We start from the raw sequence: 12,031 nt of genomic DNA on the forward strand, positions 1-12,031 counted from the left end.
TCACCAGAGGTGAAGGTTCGTTATGGGCAACTAGCCAAACAGCTCTTAATTCTGCCCATTGGCTGCTTTGGCCTGTACCCATGTCCATCCAAATAGTCTCAGTGGCTGGATGGAAGGCGATAGCCGTCCATTTGGCAGGTTGGCCCCTGCTGGAACCATCAGTATACCAGGCATCTTTGGGGATGGGCACCCGCCCCTCCTGGTAGGGACTGACCTCAAGTTCTGCCTCCTGAGCCCCAGTTGCACCTGACTCTAAGGTCGCGTAGGTGACTGGACCCAAGACTTCCTGCAGTTCTGCCCTCAATGGGCTGGTGCTAAGAGCACAGTGTTGTTGCAGATAGGCACCCCACTTGGCCAGGGTAGACATTTGGGCCATACCACTACGTGGTTTAGTTGCCCAATCTCTCACCCATCCAGCTATAGGGTATGTTGTTTTGACTATAACTGGTGTTGTGGTTGTAATACTCTCAGTTGCCAGGAGGGCAGCATACACAGCTGTCAGCTGCTTCTCTACTAATGAGTAACGAACTTCAGCACCTTTCCACAATTGGGACCAAAATCCAATAGGTTGCCGTAGGCGCTCTGTCCGCTGCCACAAGCCCCATCCAAACCCCTCCGAGGTTACATGAACATCCAGCTCACAGGGCCTGGCAGGATCAAACACATTCAAGGCCTGTGCCACCTTGACAGCCCTCTTAGCAGCTGCAAATGAACCTTGCGCCTGCTCAGTCCAATCCCAGCGAACCCCCTTTCGAATAAGGTTGTACAAGGGGTGTAGTAACTGAGCCAAATGCGGTATAAATGCTCGCCAATACCCCAACAAACCTAAGAATTCCTGTAACTGTTTTACCGTAGTGGGCACGGGGTATGCTTGAATCTTATCTATAACTGCGTCAGGGATAACTTTTGTCTTACCCGACCAGACAACTCCCAAGAATTTAACAGATAACCCAGGTCCTTGTAATTTGTTCTCGTTAACTGCCCAGCCACATGCTTTCAAATGGGATAGCAGGGTAGGGACTGCTTGCTCCAATTCTGAAAGAGAATCACTAGTTAGCAAAATATCATCAATATAATGGTACATGCGGACTACCTCTGGCTGTTTCCATTTAGCCAGGTCAGCAGCCACCAGCCCATGGCACAAGGTGGGGCTATGCAATTAGCCCTGGGGTAACACTGTAAAGGTCCATTGTCTCCCTTCCCAACTGAAGGCAAATTGGTCTTGACTCTCTGCGGCTTTATCAATAGAGAAAAAAGCATTGGCCAAGTCTGCCATAAAGTGGTATGTCCCCAACTCATGGCTTAGCCGATCCATCATGTTAGCTATCGAGGGAACAGCAGCGTGCAAAGGGGGAACGACTTTATTAAGTTCCCTGTAATCTACTGTCATTCTCCAGGTTCCATCTGCTTTGCGCACAGGCCATACTGGGGAGTTGTAAGGACTGTGTGCTGGCCGGATGATCCCCACCTTTTCTAGTTCAAGGATTGTCCCTGTGACTTCTTCATAACCACCTGGCAGGCGGTACTGCTTGGTGTTAGTCACACGCCAAGGGACGGGTAATTGCAAAGGGGAATGTGATGCATGTCCCCGCAATACTGCCTTCACAACCCTGATCTGCAGCCGGAACTCCCCAGCTGTAGTTTCCAACCACAGTCCTTGCAAGACATCTACCCCCAAAATATATTCAGGAATAGGAGATACATACACCTTATATGGCTTAGGAGGCAGTCTCCCTATCCCCAATGGAATAGTTATTGGCTTCACTTGAACAGTTTGGCACCCATAACCGTCAATGGCCACTGGGGTCCCAGCAAACCGCTCTGGGTTTCCATAGAGAAGGGAACATTCTGCACCTGTATCCACCAAGGCCAACACCTGTTGTACATTGGAAGGGGACCAGTGGATAGCCAGTTCCACATGTGGCCTCCGGTCCCCGCCCATCCCCGTTAGATGGGTCCCTCGGCCTTTTTCCTATTCAAACTGGTACAATGGGTCTTCGGAGTTCCCCTCTCCCTTGGCTGTCTCTATCATATAATCTTGTAACCGAGCTGTGCGCGCACCAAACGTTTTATTGGTAGCTGCTGGGGCCTTTCGTCTCAGTGGCTGGAACTTCTGTTCTGGTTTAAGCTGCCGCCAAAGCTCCAAAAGAATTTTATTAGACTGGCCATCCAATTTCCCCTTATCTGCTCCAGCCGCAATCAAGTCTACCCACATCTGCGTTCGGGCAACCTTTACAGGCCCGTTTCCCTTGTTAGTTGGGGGGGAAACATAGGCAGCAGCCCTCACTGCTTTATGATCCCGAGCGGCCTCCTGCTCTCCCAAATCTGCTACCATCTGTGTAACTGCATTGATGGGCTGCCCCACATAGGGGCCCAAGATAGCCACAAGTGACCCAAAAAGGGCTGACGGGGCGCTAGCAAGGACAAATTCCCTCATTTTGGCCGTAAACACTTCCTCGTCTGGCCCATGAGACCCAGGGTTGAAAACAGCATTCTTCATACCTAGTTCTCGAAGGACCTTTACTAACTCACTGTAGCACTGCCACCGACTCATTGCCCCCGGCAGTTCTCCAGCATTCTGCCAGACCATACGAATGGCAGCCATCACCCATTCTAATAGGGTATGGTCTCCTGGGTTGCCATGGCAGTTCTGAAGATGCTGCCTCAAGGAAGAGTGTGTGGTAATGGCGGCCAATTTCTCCATCTCTGTTCCGGAGAGCATGATGCCATCCACCCCTATATCCCATAATCGTAGTAACCAGGCTACCAGGGATTCAGTAGGTTTCTGCCTAAATTGTGCCCCCAACTCCATCAGCTCTGCCTGGGTATAGAGCCGGACCACAGAGTGTTCCATTACTTGGGCAGGAGGCTGTGGCTGCCCCTGAGGGACTCTTTGTTGCTGGGTTTTTACCTTCTTGGTGACAACTGGTCGGGCTCTCAGTGTGCGTATGGCAGCTTCAGCCTGAGCCTTCTCATCCTCAGAAGAGGAGTCGCAAGCGCCTGCTCCCGCTGACTCAAAGCCAATCCACCAGCACGGATGCTGCTGCTCCTTTGGTGACCGTTTAGGCTCCTGTGGCTGCTGGCTTTTGGCCAGAAGCTGAGACTCGAGCTCTTGAATCCGCAGTTGTTTCTCCAACAACTGCCGGTGAAAACGTTCAGCTTCCAGGGTAAACTGCAACTCGTGAACCCATAATTCCTTCTCCAGTGCTTGCTCCAATTCCAGCCTTTTCTGCCGTTCTATTTGCAATTCATACTGAAGCTTTTGACCTCGAGCAGTTTCCTCTTGAGTAAAAAATATGTAGCCCATGGCCCCTAAAAGGACAGCCATGGGGAGCCAGAGCAGCAACCAGTACTCTATCCCACCCATCAAGGGTGGTGGCTCCATACCAATCTCTGAATCCTGCCGACTACGCCAGTTGTAAGGCCAGGAGCCGCCATCGTGGCCATTCACATGCAGGTTCCCATTGGATTCGGGCAGACGATAAAGAAATGGCGGAGTCAGAGGATGGGGGGCCATCCTATTTATTGGTGTCTCACCAAGACAGACAAACCACAAAAGAAGACAAGGGAAAAGCAGAAAACCAGCTCTTCTCATGAAGGGCAAGGGATCAGGGAAGCCCCTGCAATTGTGATAGCAGGAACTGTGTGTCCAAGCTCCTGGTCTGTCCCACTTTATAGTGTAGAAAACCAAAATCCCTTAATCCAATATACAAACAAGGAAGTCTCCGATACAAAGTCACCCATCCAAGGCATAATTGGATTCCTCATGAGAGTGCACCACCCAGATCATACAATCAGTCAAGGGTGTGGGGAAAAGCTTAGTCCCAAAACCAAACCCTAGGCTACAACGACCTGGCCTGCTTATAGCCTATCCCCCACACCCAATATAAGTCACAAGCGAGCAAACATATATATCATATTTACAAACTTATTTGACCAACAATGCTATTATATAATTTTGCATGTAGTACACATAGGTGCAGAAGGAGGTTTACAGTTGTTTGTATGGAAACAACACAGTAGCTCATAAATAGTAATCCCACAAATAACTGTGTTTGACATACTCAGAAATGTAAACCTACTTTTGCACCACCTGTGTGTCTTTCTGTTGGGCAGATAAAATGTATTATGCTCACTTTGTTAAAAATGGCGCTGCCCACTTGAGGCCTTCGCCCAGGTGATATTAATGTGTGTTGAGAATCCTTGTAGCCTGGGGGTTGGTTTTGGGATTAAGCCTTTCCCACCCTTTTTGATGTGGGGTGATACAATCCAATCATGCCTCAGAGAAGTCACTCTATTAGAGACTTCCCTATTTTGTATATTGGATTAGAGGTTGTGAAGCTACAATATAAAATGAGGGCAGAATGAGAGTTTGCTCTCTTGGTTCCTGAGATTATCATTAGAGGAGCAGAGCAGAGAAAAGAGCAGAGTAAGGCCACATGGAGGAGGCAGGAGAAGCAGCCAAGATGGCGGAGTGCTGGGTGAGATGCCAGTTTCTGTAGAGTTTGTATCTGGGATAAGAAAGGAGATGGGAAACTGAGGAGAATAAGGCTGATGAGCTAGAAACCTTTGATTCTAGGAAACTTGGATAAGTCAGTAGCTTTGTGAGCACTGAATGTGAGTGGGTTTTGGAGCCCAGTGTGTGTTTTTACTTGCCCGCCGGGTGCAAGCTAGAATTAAAGATGACAGCCCATCAGTTTGTGGCTCCGTTGTTTCTTTACCGACTGCCCGAATCCAATGTGAACCTGCATGGGCCAGGAGGCTGCTGTGATGGTAGCCTTGGCTTCTGGCTTTACACTTTCCCTATTCTTTCATTTTCAATCTTTTTGTTTTTGTTTTTGTTTTTGTTGGGCAGATAAAATATATTATGCTCACTTTGTTAAAAATGGCGCTGCCCACGTGAGGCCATCGCCCAGAACAAACCTAGGAGAAGCTGTTTGGGGCTCAGAGCTCAGCAAAGAGTTCTCAGACTTAACACCAAAAGCACAAACCATCCAAGGAAAGGTAAGAAACTGGACCACATCAAAACTGAAAACTTCTCCTGAGAACACCCTGGTGAGAGGAGGAAAGACCAGCTGCAGACTAGGAGACAATGTATCCAATGAAAGAGGTAGAGAGCTATTACATGTGAGCTATTACACAACTAGACACGCCCAGGGATCGGCGGATTGCACACTTAAGCATCCCCCTCCCCAAGAGCAACGTTAGTTATAGCCACACTAACACTTGGACACAACAAAAGACAACTGATACAGCACCTTTATTTTTCTCAGCCAGACACTAGAAGCAACTCAGATATTTTTCAGTCGGTGAGGGGTTCAGCAGTGGTCCACCCACGCTCTGGAACGCTACTCAGAAATAAAAAGGAACAAAGTCTTGATACTTTCAACAATTTGAATGACTATCTGGAGAATTATGCTGTGAAAAAGCCGCTCTGAGAGGATCATTCTTCAAATGACAAAGCTCACAGAAACAGAAAAGATGAGCAGTTTCCGCGGGAAGAACGTGAGTGGAGAGAAGTGGGCGTGGTTATCCTGTGCGGTGATCTGATGATATATCTGCAAATCCCACGCCGTCCCCGCCTCGCCCCCGCCACGCCGCCCCCGCCCCTCGCAGCCACGCCCCACGCCAACCCCGCACAACCCCGGCCGCCCGCCTCACGCTGTCTGCTCTTCAGGCCCTCCCCGCGCCTCGCTGCCCCACCCACCCCTCGTCGTCCCTGCCCCAGGCCGTGGCCGCACCGCGCCATCCTCGCCCCAACGGTCCTCGCGCCTCCCTGGCCCGCCCCGCCCGCTTGGTCCCGCAACACGCTGATCTGGCACCGCACCCATCCCCGCCGTGAACCATCCGCGCCTTCCTGGCCCCCCTCGCCCCGCCCGCCTCTCGCGGTTTCCGCCCCATGCCATGTCTAAAGCAGAAGCGTACAAAGAAATTCAAAGTGAAAAAATGGGAAAAGACACATCGGTGGTGCAGAAATAGGTTGCGAGTTTTGGTTACATGCACTCAGCTTTTCATTTCAGATTGTACACCAGATGGCAGCAGAGGACACAACTTTCTGGTGACTCTTACCTAGCTGTAATTCTCAAGATGCACACGAGGTGGCAGCAGAGGAGCGCGCTTGGAACACATTGACCACAGACAGTCCTGTGTGTTCTTTGAAGCAAGTTTCAACCAACTTCAAACCTTTGAAATGATATAAAGCATGTTTCTTGTTGTCATTACACTTAATCTAGAAATCAGTAATAGAAACTAACTAGAAAACCCTTACATTTCTTTTTTTAAAGTTAATTTTAGGCCCTGGCCGGTTGGCTCAGCGGTAGAGCGTCGGCCTGGCGTGTGGGGGACCCGGGTTCGATTCCCGGCCAGGGCACGTAGGAGAAGCGCCCATTTGCTTCTCCACCCCCACCCCCTCCTTCCTCTCTGTCTCTCTCTTCCCCTCCCGCAGCCAAGGCTCCATTGGAGCAAAGATGGCCCGGGCGCTGGGGATGGCTCTTTGGCCTTTGCCCCAGGCGCTAGAGTGGCTCTGGTCTCGGCAGAGCGACACCCCAGAGGGGCAGAGCATCGCCCCCTGGTGGGCAGAGCGTCGCCCCTGGTGGGCGTGCTGGGTGGATCCTGGTCGGGCGCATGCGGGAGTCTGTCTGACTGTCTCTCCCCGTTTCCAGCTTCAGAAAAATACAAAAAAAAAAAAAAAAAAAAAGAAAAGAAAAAAAAAGAAAATTGCCTTAAAGTTAATTTTAATGGGGTGACATTGATAAATCAGGTTACATATGTTTAGAGAAAACATCTCTAGATTATTTTGACATTTGATTATGCTGCATTCCCATCACTCAAAGTCCAATTGTCTTCCGTCACCTTCTAACTGGTTTTCTTTGTGCCCCTTCCTCAACCTCCTCCCTCTCCTCCCTCCCCCACCCCGTAACCCCCACACTCTTGTCCATGTCTCTGAGTCTCATTTTTATGTCCCATCTATGTATGGAATCATATAGATCTTAGTTTTTTCGGATTTACTTACTTCGCTCAATATAATGTTATCAAGGTCCATCCATGTTGTTGTAAATGATCCAATGTCATCATTTCTTATGGCTGAGTAGTATTCCATAGTATATATGTACCAAAGCTTTTTAATCCACTCGTCCACTGACGGACACTTGGGCTGCTTCCAGATCTTCACTATTGTGAACAATGCTGCCATAAACATGGGGGTGCATTTCTTCTTTTCAAACAGTGCTATGTTGTTCTTGGGGTATATTCCTAACAATGGTATAGCTGGGTCAAAAGGCAGTTCGATTTTTAATTTTTTGAGGAATCTCCATACTGTTTTCCACAGTGGCTGCACCAGTCTGCATTCCCACCAGCAGTACAGGAGGGTTCCCTTTCCTCCACATCCTCGCCAGCACTTATTCTGTGTTGTTTTGTTGATGAGCGCCATTCTGACTGGTGTGAGGTGATATCTCATTGTGGTTTTAATTTGCATTTCTCTAATGATTAGTGATGTTGAGCATTTTTTCATATGCCTATTGGCCATCTGTATGTCCTCTTTGGAGAAGTGTCTATTCATTTCTTTGCCCATTTTTTGATTGGATTGTTTGTCTTCCTGGTGTTGAGTTTTACAAGTTCTTTATAAATTTTGGTTATTAACCCCTTATCAGACGTATTGTCAAATATGTTCTCCCATTGTGTAGTTTGTCTTTTTATTCTGTTCTTATTGTCTTTAGCTGTGCAAAAGCTTTTTAGTTTGATTTAGTCCCATTTGTTTATCCTGTGTTTTATTTCACTTGCCTGTGGAAATAAATCGGCAAATATATTGCTGCCACAGATGTCAGAGAGCTTACTACCTATGTTTTCTTCTAAGATGCTTATGGTTTTATGGCTTACATTTAAGTCTTTTATCCATTTTGAGTTTATTTTTGTGAATGGTGTAAGTTGGTGGTCTAGTTTCATTTTTTTGCAGGCAGCTGTCCAATTTTCCCAACACCATTTGTTGAAGAGGCTGTCTTTACTCCAATGTATGCTCTTACCTCCTTTGTCAAATATCAATTGTCCATAAAAGTGTGGGTTTATTTATGGGTTCTCAGTTCTGTTACACTGATCTATATGCCTGTTCTTATGCCAGTACCAGGTTGTTTTGAGTACAATGGCCTTGTAGTGTAACTTGATATCCAGAAGTGTGATACCTCCCACTTTATTCTTCCTTTTCAAGACTGCTGAGGCTATTCGTGTTCTCTTTTGGTTCCATGTAAATTTTTGGAATATGTGTTCTATATCTTTGAAGTAAGTCATTGGTATTTTAATTGGTATTGCATTGAATTTATAAATTGCTTTGGGTAATACAGACATTTTAATGATGTTGTTCTTCCTAACCATGAGCATGGTATATGCTTCCACTTGTTTGTATCTTCCCTGATTTCTTTTATCAATGCTTTATAATTTTCTGAATATAAGTCTTTAATCTCCCTGGTTAAATTTATTCCTAGGTACTTTATTTTTTTGGTTGCAATGGTAAAGGGGATTGATTCCTTAATTTCTCTTTCTGAAAGTTCATTGTTAGTGTATAAAAATGCCTCTGATTTCTTGTTGGGAGCCGATCAACAACTGCTGGCTGACAAGGTCACAGCAGAGAAGATCCACAACTGCTGGCTGACAAGGTCACAGCAGGAGAAGACCCACAACTGCTGGCTGACAAGGTCACAGCAGAAGAAGATCAAAAACTGCTGATTGACAAAGTCACAGAAGAGAAGACCAATGGCTGCTGGTTGACAAAGTCACCGCAATGAAGACCTATGGCTGCCAATGGCTGTGGGTTGACAAAGTCACCACAAAGGAAAGACACAACAATACTTCCCCCTTTGACCTTTTGAATTAATCTGGCCTTATATCCCCCCTTTTCTGAGTGTGTGCTATTATTTATGGCACAGGAATAATAGTATCGTGCTTTCCCTGTAGATTCATAGTAATTTCTTTGAAAATGAGACAGAAGGTGTAAGTTCCACAGAAAAGCCTGTAAGCCCCTTGAACTGGGCTCATAAACATAAGAGGCTGGCTATGATATCCCTCGTAAAGGGTTAAGTTTGTAGGAGAATTTCTTCTTATTAATCATGTTAGAAAGAATAGAGTTAGAACTTAACTAGTGTATGAATATAGTAAATAAATAAAATTTGACTAGACAATAGAATCTTAGGTAAGGTGTAGCGGAGTGGCCCGTTGCGTGGCCTTGGATGGGAGCACAGCCGGCAAGTAAAGAATGTTTTGTTAAGAGAATTGTTTTGTGACTGAAGGCAGTTGCTGGACTTTTCTCAGTAAAACATTCTCATGAGATTTTTGTATTTTCCAAGAATAAGGAGAGGAATGTGGTGGGATCCATAGAAGCAATAGCAATTAATGCCTTCTGATATTATGTTGCTACTAAGCTATCTTGCAGATGCACTCTATGTATCTTTAAACAAAAGTTACTCTTGATGCTATGCCAGTTTCTTAATAAACAAGCCTTTTGAAGTCTTGTGAGAAAAATTAGAACACTGCATGAACTCAGGGCCATTTGCCTGAGCAAGCGGTGGTCCTTTGCTAGTTCTTGATAATTTCATCTGCTAATCTCTCTCTGTGCCCTCGACTCACAACAACAGTAAAGTAGAGTTATTAATTAATACTAATCTTTTAGAAGTTTGTACCAATATTGTTATTGCTATTCAAGTTATTGTATAACTGTACTTTGAATGACTTACCACCTGATTTGTAGCTTATAGATATGAATTAACTGTTATCTAGAAATATGTAACCATAGTAAAACAAAAATAATAATGTATTCAAAATACCATGTGATTATAACTTAGTGTGTGTACATAAAAAGAAAGCTAGACCAGCATTTGGCAGAAATGCCTGGCAGTAAATGCTAACGAGAGAATAAAGAGAAAGAAAAAAATTCGGCTCTCTCACTCGACTTGTGCCGACGCCGTCTCTTCCTGTGGGACCCCTGGATTCCCCCCGGGGCTGGACCCCAGCAATTTCTGAGTATTAATTTTACATCCTGCCACCTTGCTGAATTCATTTATCAGGTCTAGTAGTTTTTTGACTGAGACTTTAGGGTTTTCTATATACAATATCATATCATCTGCAAATAATGATAGTTTTACTTCTTCTTTTCCAATTTGGATGCCTTTTATTTCTTTTTCTTGTCTGATTGCTGTGGCTAGGACTTCCAGAACTATGTTGAATAAGAGTGGTAAAAGGGGGCACCCCTGCCTTGTTCCTGATCTTAAGGGGATTGCTTTTAATTTTTGCCCATTGAGAATGATGTTGGCTGTGGGTTTCTCATAGATGGCCTTTATTGTGTTAAGGTATGTTCCTTGTATTCCCACTTTGCTGAGAATTTTGATCATGAATGGGCGCTGGATTTTATCAAATGCTTTTTCTGCATCTATTGAAATTATCATGTGGTTTTTCTCCTTCCTTTTGTTTATGTGATGAATCACATTGATTGATTTGCAAATATTGCCTCCCAAGAGTAAATCCCACTTGATCATGGTGTATGATTTTTTTCATATATTGCTGGATCCAGTTTGCTAATATTTTGTTGAGAATTTTAGCATTTAAATTCATCAGGAATATTGGCCTATAGTTTTCTTTCTTTGTGTTGTCTTTGCCTGGTTTTGGAATAAGAATTATGCTCGCCTCATACAAGGAGCTTGGAAGTCTTCCTTCCTCTTGAATTTTTTGAAATAGCTTGAGAAGGATAGGAGTTAGTTCTTTTTTGAATATTTGGTAGAATTCACTTGTGAAGCCATCAGGCCCAGGACTTTTCTTTTTTGGGAAGTTTTTTGATGACGGTTTCAATCTCATTTGTTGTAATTGGTCTGTTTAGGTTTTCTGATTCTTCCAGATTAATTTTTGGAAGATTATATGTTTCAAGAAAATTTTCCATTTCATCTTGGTTGTCTAGTTTTTTGGCGTACAGTTCTTCATAGTAGTTTCTTACAATATTTTGTATTTCTGTTGTGTCAGTTGTTATTTCTCCATTCTTGTTTCTGATTTTATTTATTTGAGTCCTTTCTCTTTTTTTCTTGGTGAGTCTGGTTAAAGGTGCATCAATCTTGTTTACCTTTTCAAAGAACCAGCTCCTGGTTTCATTGATCCTCTTTATTGTTTCTTTAGCTTCTATGTCATTTATTTCTGCTCTGATCTTCATTATTTCCTTCCTTCTATTAGCTCTGGGCTTTACTTGCTGTTCTTTTTCTAGTTCTTTTAGATGTAGGGTCAAGTTTTTTATTTGAGCTTTTTCTAGCTTCTTGAGGTATGCCTGTAATGCTATGAACTTCCCTCTCAGGACTGCTTTTGCTGTGTCCCATAAATTTTGAGTTGATGTATGCTCATTATTGTTTGTTTCTAGGAATTTTTAAATTTCTTCTTTGATCTCATTATTTACCCATTCGTTATTTAATAACATGCTGTTTAGTTTCCAATTGTTTGAGTATTTTTCAGTTTTTCTGTTGTGGTTGATTTCTAGTTTAATGCCATTGTGATCAGAGAAATTGCTTGATATGATTTCAATCTTCTTAAATTTGTTGAGACCGCTTTTGTGCCCTAACATGTGCTCTATTCTAGAGAGTGTACCATGAGCGCTTAAAAAGAATGTATATTCTGCTGTTTTAGGGTGAGAGGTTCTGAAGATATCTATTAAATCGAGTTGATCTAGTATGTCCTTTAAGTCTGCTGTTTCTTTGTTAATTTTATTTCTTGAGGATCTATCTAGTGATGTTAGTGGGGTATTGAAATCCCCTACTATTATAGTATTGCTGTTGATCTCGCCCTTTATATCCATCGAAGTCTGCTTTATATATTTAGGTTCTCCTATGTTAGGTGCATAGATATTTATAATGGTTATGTCTTCCTCTTGGATTGCATTGTCTGCAGGTATTCGGATGCGGGAGGCCAGCAGTCTGTGGATGTGCCTCTAAAAGGAGGGGTCCAGGTGCCCTGAGTGGGGAGTCTCAGGGCCACACCTCAAACACATTCTCCAGAGCAATGATTCTTACATCTT

The sequence above is a fragment of the Saccopteryx leptura genome, chromosome 3 (assembly GCF_036850995.1).
Source record: "Saccopteryx leptura isolate mSacLep1 chromosome 3, mSacLep1_pri_phased_curated, whole genome shotgun sequence".
In the NCBI taxonomy this organism is placed as follows: Eukaryota; Metazoa; Chordata; class Mammalia; order Chiroptera; family Emballonuridae; genus Saccopteryx; species Saccopteryx leptura.